Below are 18,971 nucleotides of genomic sequence, written 5' to 3' on the forward strand. Positions count from 1 at the left end.
ATGTTTACCTTAGTTTAGTATTTAGAGTTTATTATCATTAGTAGATTTGTTTATTGCTTTGGTTGCTCTCTTCCTTTATTTTTATATATAGATATATTTTTTTTTTCCTTTTTCTCTTTTTCAGAGTGTGTATGTGTATGCTCCTTTGTGTGACATTGTCTGTATAGCTTGGCTATTACACTTTGTCCTAGAATTCTGTCTGACCATTTTTTATTTGTTTATTTTTAATTTTTTAAAATTTTTAATCATTTGTTTTGTGTTATTTTAATAACTTTATTAATTTACTTATTTATTTTTAAATTATTTTCTCCCTTTCCTTCTGAGCAATGTGGCTGACAGGGTCTTGGTGCTCTGGCCGGGTGTCAGGCCTGTGCCAATGAGGTGGGAGAGCTGAGTTCAGGACAATGGACCACCAGAGACCTCCTGGCTCTACATAATATCAAATGGTGAAAGCTCTCCCAGAAATCTCCATCTCAATGCTAAGACCGAGCTCCACTCAAAGACCAGCAAACTACAGTGCTGGACACCCTGTGTCAAACAACTAGCAAGATAGGAACACAACCCCACCCATCAGCAGAGAGGCTGTCTAAAATCATAAGGTCACAGGAACCCCAAAACACACCACCGGATGCGGTCCTGCCCACCAGAAAGACAGAATCCAGCCTCATCCTCCAGAACACAGGCACCAGTCCCCTCCACCAGGAAGCCTGCACAACCCACTGAACCAATCTAACCTCCCAGGGGAAGACACCAAAAACAACGGGAAATGCAAACCTGCATCTTGCAAAAAGGAAACCCCAAACACAGTAAGTTAAGAAAAATGAGAAGACAGAGAAACATGCAGCAGGTGAAGGAGCAACGTAAAGCCCATCAGACCAAACAAATGAAGAGTAAATATGCAGTCTAACTGAAAAAGATTTCAGAGAAATGATAGTAAAGATTAATCAAAATCTTGGAAATAGAATGTAGAAAATATAAGAAACGTTTAACAAGGACCTAGAAGAACTAAACAGCAAACAAACAATGATGAACAACACAAAAAATGAAATTAAAAATTCTCTAGAAGGAATCAATAACAGAATAACTGAGGCAGAAGGACGGAAAATGACCTGGGAGATAAAATAGTGGAAATAACTACCGCAGAGCAGAATAAAGAAAAAAGAATGAAAAGAATGGAGGACAGTCTCAGACACCTCTGGGACGACATTAAACGCACCAACCTTCGAATTTTAGGGGTCCCAAAGAAGAATAGAAAAAGAAAGGGACTGAGAAAATTTTTGAAGAGATTATAGTTGAAAACTTCCCTAATGTGGGAAAGGAAATAATCAAGTCCAGGAAGCACAGAGAGTCCCATAAAGGATAAATCCAAGGAGAAACACTCCAAGACACATATTAATCAAACTATCAAAAATTAAATACAAAGAAAAAATATTAAAAGCAGCAAGGGAAAAACAGCAAATAACATACAAGGGAATCCCCATAAGGTTAACAGCTGATCTTTCAACAGAAACTCTGCAAGCCAGAAGGGAGTGGCAGGACATATATAAAGTGATGAAAGGGGAAAACCTACAATCAAGATTATTCTACCCAGCAAGGATCTCATTCAGATTCAATGGAGAAATTTAAAAAATTTCCTTGCTTTACAGACAAGCAAAAGCTAAGAGCCCACTTCAGACCTAGGGACACATACAGACTGAAAGTGAGGTGATGGAAAAAGATATTCCATGCAAATGGAAATCAAAAGAAAGCTGGAGTAGCAATTCTCATATCAGGCAAAATAAACTTTAAAATAAAGATTATTACAAGAGACAAAGAAGGACACTACATAATGATCAAGAGATCAAGAAGATAACAATTGTAAATATTTATGCACCCAACAAAGGAGCACCTCAATACATAAGGCAAATGCTAACAGCCATAAAAGGGGAAATTGACAGAGACACAATCATAGTAGGGGACTTTAACACCTCACTTTCACCAATGGACCGATAATCCAAAGTGAAAATAAGGAAACACAGGCTTTAAATGATACATTAAACAAGATGGACTTAATTGATATTTATAGGACCTTCCATCCGAAAGCAACAGAATACACTTTCTTCTCAAGTGCTCATGGAACATTCTCCAGGAAGGATCATATCGTGGGTCACAAATCAAGCCTTGGTAAATATAAGAAAATTGAAATCATATCAAGTATCTTTTCCGACCACAACACTATTAGACTAGGTATCAATTACAGGAAAAAATTCTGTAAGAAAAACAAACACATGGAGGCTAAACAATATGCAACTCAGTAACCAAGGGATCACTGAAGAAACCAAAGAGGAAATCAAAAAATACCTGGAAAAAAATGACAATGAAAACACGATGACCCAAAACTTATGGGATGCAGCAAAAGCAGTTCTAAGAGGGAAGTTTATAGAAGTAGAAACCTACCACAAGAAAGAAGAAACATCTCAAATAAACAACCTAACTTTACACCTAAATAAATTAGAGAAAGAAGAACAAAGAACCACCAAAGTTAGCAGAAGGAAAGAAATCATAAAGATCAAATCAGAAATAAATGAAAAAGAAATGAAGGAGACTATAGCAAAGATCAATAAAATTAAAAACTGGTTCTTTGAGAATATAAACAAAACTGATAAACCATTAGCCAGACTCATCAAGAAAAAAAAGGGAAATGATTCAATCAATAGAATTAGAAATTTAAAAGGAGAAGTAACAACTGACACTGCAGAAATACAGAGGATCATGAGAGATTACTACAAGCAACTATATGCCAATAAAATGGACAACATGGAAGACATGGACAAATTCTTAGAAAAGCACAACCCTTCCGAGACTGAACCAGGAAGAAGTAGAAAATATAAACAGACTAATCACAAGCACTGAAATTGGAACTGTGATTAAAACTCTTCCAACAAACAAAAGTCCAGGACCAGATGGCTTCACAGGCGAATTCTATCAAACATTTAGAGAAGAGCTAACACCCATCCTTCTCAAACTCTTCCAAAATATAGCAGGGAGGAACACTTCTAAACTCAAATATAGCAGAGGGAGGAACACTCCCAAACTCATTCTATGAAGCCACCATTACCCTGATACCAAAACCAGACAAAGATTTTACAAAGAAAGAAAACTACACGCCAACATCACTGATGAACATAGATGCAAAAATCCTCAGCAGAATACTAGCAAACTGAATCCAGCAAACATTAAAAGGATCATACACCATGATCAAGTGTGGTTTATCCCAGGAATGCAAGGATTCTTTAATATACAAAAATAAATCAATGTGATAAACCATATTAATAAATTGAAGGAGAAAAACCATATGATCATCTCAATCAATGCAGAAAAAGCTTTCGACAAAATGCAACACACATTGATGATAAAAAGCCTCTAGAAAGTAGGCATAGAGGGAACTTACCTCTACATAATAAAGGCCATATATGACAAACCCACAGGCAACATTGTTCTCAATGGTGAAAAACTGAAACCATTCCCTCTAAGATCAGGAAAAGACAAGGTTGTCCACTCTCACCACTGTTATTCAACATAGTTTTCGAAGTTTTAGCCACAGCAATCAGAGAAGAAAAAGAAATAAAAGAAAGCAAATGGGAAAAAGAAGAAAGCTGTCACTGTTTGCAGATGACATGATACTATACATAGAGAATCCTAAAGACGCTAACAGAAAACTAATAGAGTTAATCAATGAATTTGGTAAGGTAGCAGGATACAATTCATGCACAGAAATCTCTTGCATTCCTATACACTAATGATGAAAAACTTGAAAGAGAAATTAAGGAAACTCTCCCATTTACCACTACAACAAAAAGAATAAAATACCTAGGAATAAACCTACCTAAGGAGACAAAAGACCTGTAAGCAGAAAATTATAAGACACTGATGAAAGAAATTAAAGTTGATACCAACACATGGAGATATATACTATGTTCTTGGATTGGAAGAATCAACATTGTGAAAATGAATATATTACCCAAAGCAATCTACAGATTCAATACAATCCCTATCTAACTACCAATGGCATTTTTCACAGAACTAGAACAAAAAATTTCACAATTTGTATGGAAACACAAAAGACCCTGAATAGCCAATGCAGTCTTGAGAAAGAAAAATGGAGCTGTAGGAATCAGGCTCCCAGACTTCAGACAATACTAAAAAGCTACAGTAATCAAGACAGTATGGAATTGGCACAAAAACAAAAATATAGATCAATGGAACAGTATAGAAAGCCCAGATATAAACTCACACACATATGGTCACCTTATGTTTGATAAAGGAGTCAAGAATATACAATGGAGAGAAGACACCCTCTTCAATAAGTCGCGCTGGGAAAACTGGACAGGTACATGTAAAAGAATGAAATTACAACACTCCCTAACACCATACACAAAAATAATCTGAAAATGATTTAAAGACCTAAATGTAAAGCCACACACTATAAAACTCTTAGAGGAAAATATAGGAAGAACACTCTATGACATAAATCACAGCAAATCCTTTGTGACCCACCTCCTGGAGAAATGGAAATAAAAACAAAAATAAATAAATGGGACCTAATGAAACTGAAAAGTTTTTGCACAGCAAAGGAAACAATAAACAAGAGAAAAGACAAACCTCAGAATGGGAGAAAATATTATTAAATGAAGCAACTGACAAAGGATTAATCTCCAAAATTTATAAGCAGCTCAATATCAAAAAAGCAAACAACCCAATCCAAAAATCGGCAGAAGACCTAGATAGACATTTCTCCAAAGAAGACATAACAGATTGCCAACAAACACATGAAAGGATACTCAACATCACTAATCACTAGAGAAATGCAAATCAAAACTACAATGAGGTATCACCTCACACCAGTCAGAATGGCCATCATCAAGAAGTCTACAAACCATAAATGCTGGAGAGGGTGTGGAGAAAAGGGAACCCTCTTGCACTGTTGGTGGGAATGTAATTTAAAAAAAACAATGGTTATGAAGAACCTAGGGCAGGACAGGAATAAAGATGCAGACATAGAGAATGGACTTGAGGACACGGGAAGTAGGACAGGTAAGCTGGAACGAAGTGAGAGAGTGGCATGGACATATATATGCTATCAAATGTAAAATTGATAGCTAGTGGGAAGCTGCCGCATAGCACAGGGAGATCAGCTCAGTGCTTTGTGTCCACTTAGAGGGGTGCGATAGGGAGTGTGGGAGGGAGAGACAAGAAGGAGGGGATATGGGGATATATGTATATGTATAGCTGATTCACTTTGTTATAAAGCAGAAACTAACACACCATTGTAAAGCAATTATACTCCAAAAAAGATGTTAAAAAAAATAATTATTATGATTAACATGTTAAAGGGTCTAATGGAAAAGGTAGACAACATTCATGAACAGATGGGGAATTTCAACAGATATGGAGACTGTAAGATAAAGTCAAATTTTTCTAGTCACTTAAACTAATGTATGCCTAAGGATTTTACTATTTGCACTGGGCCTTGTACTTTAGTCAGATTAATAAGCCTCACTTTGTTATTGTTTACCACACATTTGTAACTTGGTCTTAGCTTCATCTTCACATTGAGATATAAACATTATTTTATCAATATAATTAATAATAAATACAATCTCAGTCAAAAAAAAAACAAAAACAAAAACAAAAAATTACCAGAAGAAATCATATAACCTGGCTATAATAAATTGCTTTGAGCTTGAGTAACTTAAATGGACAAAAAACTATGCCGCTGAGGGAAGAGAAATAAGGGGATATGGGAGCAGGAGATATGCCTAGTAGTTGAGCCCAAATAGATTTACCTGCTGGGTGGCTTTGAATCCAATTATTAGTTCCACTGTTTGCTGGGTATCCTTGAGTAACTTAATTACCCTTTAAAAGCCAGTTTCCTCAACTGTAAAATGAGAAAATAATATCAGCATTGTTGGATGGTCATGAGGATTAAATGAGATAAAATATATCAGTTGCCCATAGGGAAGAGGTCAATGTACCGTGGCTCTCATATTTCTTGGTGTGGCTGTTACATTGTGGGCAGAGTGAATGGAAGTTGTGAGGAAGCAGCACCTTGAGGTGATTTCAGTGAGGACAGATGTGATTCTGATGGGGCAGGCAGAGCATGTCCGGGAGATGAGGATTTGACATCAGCTGCAAACACATAAAATTCCAGATGCATATAGGACTAAGGAACTGGAACACACATTTCTTTGGTCTTCAAGATAAAAGTTGTTATCGGGAGTTAAAGTAGATCCTTAAATCAGCCAAATATTTTTAACTAGGAGAAGAGCTACAGTATATTTATGCCACTCTCTAATAAATATTTGAAAAACATGGAATTTGTGTATTAGTTGGGATTCTCCAGAAAAATAAACCAATAGGAGATATATATAACATAAATAATTGTAAAGAAATATGTAAATAATATATATATAGAGAGAGGTGGAGATAGAAATTTATTATAAAGAATTAGCTCACACAATTATGGAGACTACTCTTTGCCATCTGCAAGTTGGAGACCCAGGAAAGTTAGTTGTATAGTTCCAGTCTGAGCCTGAAGTTCTGAGAACCAGGAGAACCAGTGGTGCAAGTCCAAGTCCAAGTTTGAATGCCTGAGAACTGGAGAACCGGTGTTGTAAATTCTAGTCTGAAAATCCAATATTCTAGTCTTGAAAATCAGGAGCTCCAATGGAGTGAGTTGAAGTCTGAAGGCAGGGGAAGGCTAATGTATCAGCTCAATCAGTCAGGCAGAGAGAGAGCATTTTTCCCTTCCTCCACCTTTTTTTGTTCTATTCAGTTTTCAGTGGATTGGATGATGCCCACCCACATGGATGATGTCAATCTGCTTTACTCAGTCTACGAATTCAAATGCTAATCTCTCCCAGAAACAACCTCACAGACACACTCAGAAATGTTTAACCAAATGTCTGGGCACCCCATGACCCAGTCAGGTTGTCACATAAAATTATCCATAGCAAATTGTGTGTAGAATCCAGGGGAATTGTGATTGATGATAATGTTAGAGGAGTCCATATTTCATGAATATACCAGGAAAAGGGAATTTGAGTTTTCTAAACACTTCTGTGATTGTAGTTATAGGTACTAGAAATAACATATTTTTCTTGATAATAATAAGGAAGACTCCTTTATATTAGGTAATTGCTTCACCACAGGCAAAACCACAATCATATATATCTTACTGGAGTCTTTAACAGCCCCTTGAGGTAGGCAAAGTCAACCATATTATGCTTAACTTACAGATGAGGAAAAGAAAGCTAGGACACTAAGATGGTTTGTCCAAATTCACTCAGATAGAAGTGGGAAAGCACAAAACAGGTAAAAGTTCATCTGACTCACAGCCCAGTAGCCTTAATACTGCACCACACTACCTATTATTATTCATAATTTTTTTAAGTTAGATACAATACATTCCTTTCTTGTGACTCTCCATCTGTAATAAAATAAATTTTTAATAGCAATTTTAAAATATCCTATTTGTACCAAAGGTTGCCTTTGGGACATTAAGTACTTTGGTACAATACCACCACGCATCTCTTCATGCTTTTCTAATGAGATAGAATCTCCAATAAACAATGTGCCAAAGTCTTGATACCTGAAGTGATCACATGCCATGTCAGTCCACTGTCTCTCACTTTTTTGCCACTGTTGCTCCCACTTCAAATGCACAACTTTACAGGGACTGAAAATAGAGTCAGCCATATCACTAGACTTTGAAGTTAAAATTATGAAGTGCCAAAGGGAGGTGGCAGGTTATAAATGGGTGTCATTTATTCATATCTCAGGGTAATATCTGAGGCTCTAGGAATTCTGATAGCAGTTTCTTAAAACCATACACTAACAATAGTATCCAAGTTTGGGGGGTTTGTGTTCGTGACTCTGAAATGTAACAGGGAGATTAAGAACATTCATACACACACACACACACACACAAACACACACGATTACAATTAGTTTTGGTAGCTGCCATGTCTCCTCTTTAAAGAAAGAATAGCAGTTGATTATGAATATAGAGATAGGTAGTAATGTGGTTATTATTTTTCAGAAAAGTTCCTATTGGTAAAATGACTTTTAATTAAAAATTGGGCCTTTGTATCTTATATTTAGAATACTTAACTGTTTCATATACACTTAATGCTTAGCATTTTAATTCATTTTCTATCTTCCACAGCTTTTAAATGGGACCATTTTATGAACATCAGTGAAAATAAAAAGGAGATATTTCTCTCTTTTTCTTGCTATATCATCTCACACAATAGTAGGTGCCAAAAATCTTCAACATTGTTACTCATTGACTTCTCTGCGTATCTATGTGGCTTTTAAAAATGCTTATATAATTTACACACAGATGATTATAGAGCCTAAACTCACATGACATAGCTGAAAGGGGCTTTAAAGACCACCTGATTGAGTCTTGCCTAAGCCCCCTGATTTTATAGATAGGAAAACTAACTCTCAAAGAGTCAAGTGACTTTCCTACGATCACACAGTTGGCCAGGCAGAATTGGCACCGGAACTTAGCTTTCAATCCAAGGATTTTTCCACTTCATTTATATATTATACATGTGGGTATCAGTATTTTTCATTAATTAAAATTAGCAGCAAATACAAAAGGCCATGATTCTTCTCTCAATGTAAGTTACAAGGGTTCTCCTTAGGAAATAATGACTTTTCCTGCCCAGCAATTGACCACTTATGTGATGTGCAAAAGCTGAATTTTACCCAGATTTATAACATTTAAGCAGTTTAGCATTTCATTTTGAGGTGGTTTGGTAGGGACTACCATAACTAGGCTGCCTCTCTCTGGCTAGACCATAATTTGACCCTTTGAATTGAAAATAAGATAGAAAGAACTTCACTCTCTTTCCTCTGTATCACATATCATGCAAGCAGTATCCAGATATTTTTTACAATGACTGCAGCCCTCCAAAGCCCTGTTTGACAGCCCAAATAATCCTAGACCCTGGAAATTATATAACTTGTATGAGGAAAGGGGTGAGCATAGAAGTTTGCCAGCAATGTCCAGACAAGTTCTTATAAGAAAAACTTTACGATGTTTCCATGGAAAGGGGGACAAATTTTTATCTCCTTTATATTTTTACTGGGGTAGAAATTGTGTGACCACATACCATTCAATAATAATCCTTTTTACTGAATTTGCGATAAATATGAGATGAGTTCTATCTGATTTATTTTTAAATATACACCTGTATGTATCTGTATCACAACAGTAAGCAAGCAGGATTTCTAAACAAAGAGGTTTAAGTAGAAACCTGTGGGTATGACACATTTTCCTCTCTCAGGGCAGAGATGCAGTCTTTCTTTTTGGAAGGGGTGCATGGCTTGGCAGTACTTTGCTTTAGAACAGTAAATCATGGCCACAGTCTGTCTATCCATCTTCTTCATATGAGAAGAAAAAAATCATTATGTAAGGGCTCTTGAGCCCCACAGAGATTTTTTTCCACTGTGCGGACTTTAGTTGCAGTGAGCAGGGGCTACTCTTGCTTGCGGTGCACGGGCTTCTCATTGCAGTGGCTTCTCTTGTTGCGGAGCACAGGCTCTAGGCACACGGGCTTCAGTAGTTGTGGCACACGGGCTCAGCAGCTGTGGCTCACGCGCCTCAGAGCACAGGCTCAGCAGTTGTGGCACACAGGCCTAGTTGCTCTGTGGCATGTGGGATCCTCTGGACCAGGGATCGAACCCGTGTCCCCTGCATTGGCAGGCAGATTCCCAACTGCACTGAAACAGAAGAATAATAACACATGTCCATTTAGTGCTTGTACAAATTCAAGCTTACATTTTTCTTTTGATCAAGCATATTTCTGGTCTTATTTTCTCCTTTCCTCAAGCTTTTTGCTAGCTCGTTATTTACTCAATTATTGCCTACTGTGTTCCAGGCACTTTTCTAGGCATATTAAGATGAAGACATATGGTGCCTGTCTTCAAGCAGCTCATTGTCTTATACAAGTGTCAGGCTGGTAAGCAAACATTTGTCTTTGTATCCCTAGTGTAAACACCCTAAACTCCAAATGACCTACAGCTTCAGCCCCTCTCTCATTACTCTTTGTGTTATGTTCTACTTCTGATTCATTGAGGTGTTTATCTTGTTTTAATGCCACTGTGCCTTTTAAACGTTCTTCTTATGAATTATCTGTCATGATGTGTGTTTGCAGCAGTGCAAGTCTTCTCAGCTTGAACTTGAAACTCAAACAAATTGGGATAAGAAATCCCAATATTTGCAGTGGTTTTAAATATTTTATAAAATATAGAAATTAGCTGTTAATTGACAATTTAAAACAAATAAACAATCACGAGCCTCTGGGTTACAAAAGTCTTTTGTAAAGAAAATTATTTTAAACTGTTTATTAGAAAAATTTCATACAAAAATATATAATGAGCCTCCATGTGCCTATCACACAGGTACAACAATTATAACCAGTCTGGTATTCTTGTTTCGTTTATACCCACCCCAACACTTTTTGTTCTTCCTTTAATGGAAATAAAGTAGTGGAGCATTTTAAAGCACATCCCCAGCATTATATCATTTCTCCCACAGACACTTCAAATTTTAACAGAAAGGGATTTTTTTTTTAAAAACTCACACACACAAAATAACGTATTACACCCAACAAAATTAACAATAATTTCTTAATATTATATAATACCCTGTCTATGCTTAATTTTCCCCAACTGTCTCAAAAGCTGTCTTTTCACAGTTAATAAAGACCACACATTGCAACTGTTTGTTCTTTAAGTCTCTTTTATTGGATATCAGTGTACTCTCCCCCTTTTCAAAAAATATTTATTTGGGGAGAAAAACTATAGAATTTCCTACATTCTGGATTTGGCTGATTGTATCTTGCAGTGTAAATTAGCATATTCTTCTTTTTCCCTTTTTTCCTTAAAACTAGTACTTATATCTTCAGGCTTAATTAGATCAAATCTTTTCTTCAGGGATATTTTATAGGTGGTGCTGTTTAATTTCTACTGCTTTACATCATGTGACACATATCTGTTTGGTCAACTTTGGGTGACATTAAGATTAATTACAGGGCTCAGGTGGTGTCCTCTCAGGTCCAGCTATTATAATTTTCCATTGACCTTTTACCTAATGGTTATAGCAGCCACTGCTGATTGTTACTTAGATCCATTATTCCATTAGGTATTGCAAAATAGTGATTTTCTAATTCTATCATTTGTTCTGCATTTATTCGCTATGATTCTTTGATTAAAGAAGAATTTTCCTTCAATAACTATTTGGTACCCTGACATATCCTGTTCATACAAGAAAGGAAGAATAAATGCTTGATTCTCTACCTTTATCAGTTTTCAGAATAATGAGTTGGTGCCCTACCTTGCTTTTCTGCTGGGTCTCCTTAGTGGTTTAAAGTAGCACAATATTGTTTTTCATCTCCACATAGCACTTCTTTACCTTACATGGTTCCTTTTCTATGACATCCTGATCTGATTTCAAAAAGGAACATTGTCTTAAGTCTTCTTTCATCCCTAAATCATGAATCTCCTAAATATTCTTCTGTTTTGTATAAGTTAGTGAGGAAAAGAAGCTATGTTAGGTTTTTCAACCAGTGAAAATGTAATATGGGTCATTGGTTACAAATAGGAGGGCTAAAGAAGTAAAGGGGGGATACTGGTAACTACAAGAAGCGACTACCTATCGAGGCTGAAGGAAAATAGTTGTATGCAGTGCCCACAAGAACTTCATCCCCAAGGCTACTGAGCACCTGCCACTGACTTTGGAGCCACTGCTGCTACCACCACTGCAGGAGTGTGGAACTCACGTTTCCACTGATGCTGCAGTAGCTTCTGTCACTGTTGCTGCTGGAATCAGACTGCCTGAGCGCTATGTTGATGGGGATGACAAAGCAATCCTTACTGCCATAGCCGCTGGACCACATTGTCTGAGAGGAACCCAGGAGACTGCATTCACCCCGTGCAGCCGTCACTGCTAGAAGAGCCACCAAAAACTAAAATAGGGGGGAAAATGGCTTCTTTTTCTCCTGCCTCCGAGTCTAATCTCCTACTATAGTGCTTCCCACTGATAGAACCCAACCAGAAGAACCACGCTTGCAAGGGGGTCTGTGAAATGTAGTTTTTAGGCTTCTCTCCTCTGCAATATTGAGCAAAACATGAAAGGGCAGGATGAAGCTGACAGCAGACAGACAAATGATCACACGTGCTTCTTTCAGTAAATCCATCTTTGCAGAGGGAGCCAACTCCTCCAAGTCTTCAGTAATACGTGGAGCCGCAGAATTTTTTTTCAAAAGTCATATGATTTTGCTTATTTACTATTCACAATAGGAAGTTTTGTTTGTGTGTATTGTGATTTTATAGTCAAATAGGAGTTAAATTTATTTCATAAATTACAGAGAGGTCTTTAGTTTCAGATTAATAGCCTAAAATTTTAATATATGTAAATAAATATTGACATCAGACCAATTTAGAGATCAAACTATCTGGGCAACAAAAGAAACCAAAGCCATGGGGGTAGCTTCATATCTATAAAATATAACATAGACAGAATTTCTAAGGAAAGACCCTGCCATACAGGATCGCTTTCTTTTTTAATAATTTTTATTGGAGTATACTTGATTTACAATGTTGTGTTAGTTTCAGGTGTACAGCAAAGTGAACCAGTTATACATATACATATATCCGCTCTTTTTTAGATTCTTTTCCCATATAGGTCATTACAGAGTATTGAGTAGAGTTCCCTGTGCTATACATTAAGTCCTTATTAGTTATCTTTTATATATAGTAGTGTGTATATCTCAATCCCAATCTCCCAATTTATCCCTCCCCCTGATCCCCCCTGGTAACCATAAGTTTGTTTTCTACATCTGTGACTCTATTTCTGTTTTGTAAATAAGTTCATTTGTACAATTTTTTTACATTCCACATATAAGCGATATCATATATTAGTCTTTCTCTGTCCGACTTACTTCACTCAGTATGACAATCTCTAGGTCCATTTATGTTGCTGCAAATGGCATTATTTAGTTCGTTTTTATGACTAATATTTCATTGTATATATGTACCACATCTTCTTTCTCCACTCCTCTGTCAGTGGACATTTAGGTTGCTTCCATGTCTTGGCTGTTGTAAATAGTGCTGCAATGAACATTGGGGTGCATGTATCCTTTCAAATTATGGTTTTCTCCAGATATATGTCCAGGAGTGGGATTGCTGGATCATATGGTAGTTCTATATTTAGTTTTTTAAGGAACATCCATATGGTTCTGCATAATGGCTGTACCAGTTTACCTTCCCACCAACAGTGTAGGAGGGTTCCCTTTTCTCCACACCCTCTCCAGCATTTATTGTTTGTAGATTTTTTGATGATAGCCATTCTGACCAGTGTGAGGTGATACCTCATTGTAGTTTTGATTTGCATTTCTCTAATGATTAGTGATGTTGAGCATCTTTTCATGTGCTTTTTGGCCATCTGTATGTCTTCTTTGCAGGAATGTCTATTTAGTTCTTCCATCCATTTTTTAATTTGGTTGTTTTTTTGATATTGAGCTGCATGAGCTGTTTGTATATTTTGGAGATTAATCCTTTGTCAGTCAGTTTGTTTGAAAATATTTTCTCCCATTCTGTGGGTTGTCTTTTTGTTTTGTTTATGGTTTCCTTTGTTGTGCAAAAGCTTTTAAATTTAATTAGGCCCCATTTGTTTATTTTTGTTTTTATTTTCATTACTCTAGGAAATGGATCAAAAAAGATATTGCTGCAATTTGTGTCAGAGAGTGTTCTGCCTGTGTTTTCCTCTATGAGTTTCATAGTATCTGGGCTTACATTTAGGTCTTTAATCCATTTTGAGTTTATTTTTGTGTATGGTGTTAGAGAGTTTTCTAATTTCATTCTTTTACATGTAGCTGTCCAGTTTTCCCAGCACCACTTATTGAAGAGACTGTCTTTTCTCCATTGTATAGTCTTGCCTCATTTGTTGTAGATTAGTTGACCATAGGTGCTTGGGTTTATCTCTGGACTTTCAAGATCTCTTTTAAGTGACAGTTTTTATCTGGATCTAGGGTGGGGCCTTTGCAGGTAGTAAGTATGCTCTTCCCTTCAGCCAATCTGTAAACATGAAGGGAAGCCAAAGAGAAAGTCCAAAGGGTCCCTCAGACTATCCTTGCTATCCAGGTACAGGTCAGAAAACTTTGTCTCTCATTTAGACATGTCATGGGAGTGGGCTTGTTCCTACTTAGTTACCTGGGACAACACCATGGATCTCCTGGTTTTCTTCCCCTCATCAAATCAGCATTTTACCTTACACACATTTCTCCAAATGTTTGGTAAATAGATGATACTTAGCCTTGGTTTTCGAGGCTGCTAATAAAACTGCCTCACTTGCATACATTTTTTGAAGGTTTTTAAATAGGAATTTAAGAGGAAAAGCTAGGGAATCTGTGCTTATAAAATAACGCTACTGAAAAATATACTTATTCTATAATTATTATTTCAGCACTTACCCTTACATGCTTCATTAATTGTCAACTAATACAAAATCTATGTTTAAATGTTTCCATCTATATGGAGTATTAGTATTTTTCTTTGAAAATGTATTTAATAAATTAAATAATATAATAAATCTATATAATAAATCTTTATTGAAAAGGTAATACTTTCATATGGTTAAAAATACAAAATACAAAAATAGTAAATAGTGAAAAGTCTCCTTCCCATCTGTGTCCTCCAACCATTCAGTTTCTTTCCCCAGATTCTGGTCCAAATATATTTCATGCACAAAAGTATGCTCATATATCCTGTTTCACACCTTGTTTTTTCACTTAACAATGTATATTGTAGATCACTCCATATCAGTACATAAATAGATGTCAGTTTGCCCCATGTATAGGATAAACTCTTAGAAGTGGAATTGCTGGATCAAACATTATATCTTTTGTAATTTTGATGGGTATTGTCAAATCATCCTCCATAGGACAATTTACACTTTCACTATCAACATGTGAGAGTATCTGTTTTTCCATATTCTCACCATCACAGTGTATTATCAAATTTTTCATCTTTACCAGGTGAAAAAAAACCTGTGATATCAGTGTAATAAAAGAAATTCTTTTATTATAAATGATGATAAGCATTTTTGTATGATTAAGTACTGTTTTTCTTTCCTTTTTTGTGAACTGCCAATTCATAGCCTTTGTCCATTTTTTCAATTGGTTTTATGGTCTTTTTCTCATCAATTTTTAGAAATGTCTTATATTTCAGGAAAACTAGCCCTCTATTTGTGAGGTAATTTGCAAATGTCTTCCTATTACATTATTTGTCTTTTGTCTTTGTATATGGTCATCTTTGTAAAAATTATATGAGGTAAATTTATTAAGCTTTTCCTTTATGGCTTTTGAGTTTTATGTCATAGCTAGACAGAGCTTCCCCAATCTTGAATTTTATTTTATTCTCTCATTTTTAAACACTTAAACCTTTATATTTAAATATTTGATCTATTGACCTAATAAGACTTATGGTATGTTTCCAATTTTATTGTCTTATATGGCTACCCATTTCCCCTGAAACTATTCATTGTATAATTCATCTTTACCCTATGGATTTGAACATGTTTATGATCTACCAAATTATTTATTTGTCTATTTCTGGACTTTGTGTTCTGTTCGATCAGTCTGTCTATTTGTATGCCTGATGATGTTATTTGAAGTATTGTTAATTTACAATGTGTTTACTATCTGGTAAGCCTACTTCTTCCCTTGTCAATCTTCTCTTTAAAGGCTTCAGGACCTCAAGAGGTTTTGAAACTACAGATCTAAGCCATCTTTTGTACGTCCATGCAACAGGAAAGGCATTGCATCAGTCACAGTCCATGCAAGCATGGAGTCAGTATCCAATGTGCAGGCACTTTTGCTAGATGCAGAGAAAATCCCAGTAAACTGGTGATTCAAGATGGTGCCTTTTGTAAGCAAGTTTAAGAAACTTGAAGAATTTTAAAGAAATGTTGCTTTCTGAATGTGTAATGAATGTGTAAATTCATTCCCCATTCTACTTCAAACTGAAGAAGCAGGAGTTGAAAGGGTTACCATTTCAAAGAATCAAGCAAAAAAGCCAGATAAAGGAAGAAAAATGGATCTGGCATTGGATCTAGAGCATGGTGCCACATCTTGAATAAGCACTACATTTATTAAAATGGAACCAGGGACAAGTCACCTGTCTACTACATTTTATTCCCATTTAGGTAATCTTCAGTCATCTTCCCTAGTTTGAGCATTTGCATGATTCAGTTTCAACTCTGATTTATTAAGTTGTTACTGTCTGCTCTAGGAGAAAAGCAATACAGAGACACTTTTTAAAAAATCTTGTGTAGATTGCCTCAGTAAAAAGCCTGTTTTGTCACTTACTAGCTGAGGGATTTAGGCAAGGTGCATAACCTCTCTGTGTAACCTGCCCCATTTTCCCTATTTGTAAAATGTGAACAGCAGTAGCCTTATTTCATCAGGTTGTCTTGAGAACTAAATGAGATAATATGCTGGCACTTAGCACACTTAGCTTGGCCCATATTATGCACTAGATAAAGTTACTGTTAACTATGATGATCATCATATCATTTATTTTAACAACTAAGCAACTACATGATGAAAAATTTATTTTTATTTTCACTTTACTGAAACCAAGGTTTTATGTTTTTCCCAATTTCCATAGCTACGCTGTTGCTAGAAGAAGGGTGAGATTCAAATCCTGTTTTGAGTACATTTCAATGAAGCCAACTGTCTTTGTGGCTCTAAATCCTAAAATTGTGTTTTCTAAATCTAATACTGACCAATGAGGATATCGTCCATTTTTTTCTTATGCCTCTTCTATTGATTACTTCTCCAGGATTGACTGACTTCACTGACCCCAAATCCTTTGTCACATTTAAAACCAATTTGTATTCACTTCTCTCAGTACTTTATTATATCTCCTCAGTCACTCCCTTTAAATAGTGAAACATAATACAGCTAGTTGTAATGTATCCTAGAATACCTAGGATATTAATTTTGAGGCAAAGCCTTGAGACTTTTCACCGAGGTCTTCAGTATTTTGTTCTTTATTCACACCCTTTAATAAATTAATAGAAATGAAATCACCACTGGAGTTTTAACACCAAAAAAAAGAACTGCCTTATTCAACCTTCTGTCCCTTGCTATACATGTAACAAATAAATCCTACCCCTTTATAGATGAGGAAATTCAGCATCAAAAATGACTCATTTGTCAAAGCTGTAGTCTAAGGTGCATTTGAGATAAACCCTGGGAAGTATCAGCCTTCCGTTCTCCATTCAGTAGAGTATGTACCTGGGCTTGTTGACTTAGAAAATCCTGGGCCACATGCAATGTAATCCCCTGATATAGTTCAAGAGACTGACTTAGTATTTCAGTGCCATAGTGAGCATAAGAAGATGACCTGGCCTCTAAGAGCTCCATGTGGAATGATAGATACAGGAGCATATGGTTAAATGATCAATTTTTAGAGTCCATACTTCAGGACTTTTTGCAGATTATCTAACTGTCTATCTGTCTATCTACCTACTTATTAACTTGTTTGTTTTTCAATGCATTTGACAGACACCAAACTTCTGGAGAAAATATGGCTAAACCTAATTAGTCCCCACTGACCATTCCAGCATCATAGGACTCTACTGGAACCTAATCTGAGGGATTTACAAACCCTTGGAGGAAATACAACAAAAGGAGTCAAAGACACAAACTCAACTCAAACTGGTCAAATAATTGGGAACTTATTGACTCATATAAATGAGAAGTTCCTGACAGAGCTGAAATAGGTGCCTGATCTTTGGAATAGGTGCCACTTTTCCAGTGTGTCCAGTGAAACTTCCAAGATTCACTGTAGTTGAACCAACTTTGTTTATATGCCTATCCATGAATCACTGGGCCAAAAGAAAGAAATACAGCTTTTGCCAACTGTTAGAATTGGAGTTAAAGTCATCTTTCCACCTCACTGCACCCCATGCCCAAAACTATGTGAATTGAGAGTAGAGAAGAGGTGGTTTCTTGTAGGATAATGAAAGTGACATTACCAGAAGAAGAGAGAAGGGATGCCAGGCAGGCAAAAACAAATGTTTACCATACATGATTTAAAATGTGATGATGCATATTCTATTATTTCATTCATTCATTCAAACATTAAGAAAACAAAATATTAAAGCATAATCTCTGCCCTCAAGAAAATCATATCAGTGATTTTTAAAATAATCATATCAATACATTATGATGATATATTAGATTCCATTCAAGGTATACACACAAGCTATGAAAACACATAGTAGGGCTATCAGTTATACTCACAGAGGCCTTGGCTATGATTCTGTTATTAAATTGCACATTAATGTCTACCAGTAACATGCTAATACACATAAATGTGTAGAAAACCAAAACAGAGACCTCACTCATAATTCTTGCTAAGGTGTGTGAAAATTAATAAACAGAAACTTCAATTAAAATAGAGTTAAGGGGTTAGAAGGGGGAGCTCTCATGCTCTACATAATAGCAGAGCCAAACAGGAAGAAGAAAGACTTCCACTTCTTGCCGGGCTAAAGCTCAGGCAATGAGAGATTGTCACAACTCAGCCAATGAAAAGCCACTATACTTTGAACTCTCAATTCCTCCAATGGAGGAATTGTTTACTACAGCCCTCCCAACTTCCTTTTCCCCTCTTTTTTTGAAAAGAGTTCTCCTCGCCTTGCTGTGCAGGGACTTGCATGTGGCTCGCAGTGGTTGCAGACCCTGAATTGCAGTTTTTGCTGGAGAAATGATTGGTCTTCTATTTGTTTTAGGTCAACAGGTGACTAACCTTATTTTAGATATGTCTACAATCTAATATGGAATCAACAGCTGAGGTAGTGTTTTTCATGATTTGCCACTGCTTGGTGCTTCTAGGAAAGGATAAGTTGG

Source organism: Physeter macrocephalus, chromosome 1, assembly GCF_002837175.3.
Source record: "Physeter macrocephalus isolate SW-GA chromosome 1, ASM283717v5, whole genome shotgun sequence".
NCBI lineage: Eukaryota > Metazoa > Chordata > Mammalia > Artiodactyla > Physeteridae > Physeter > Physeter macrocephalus.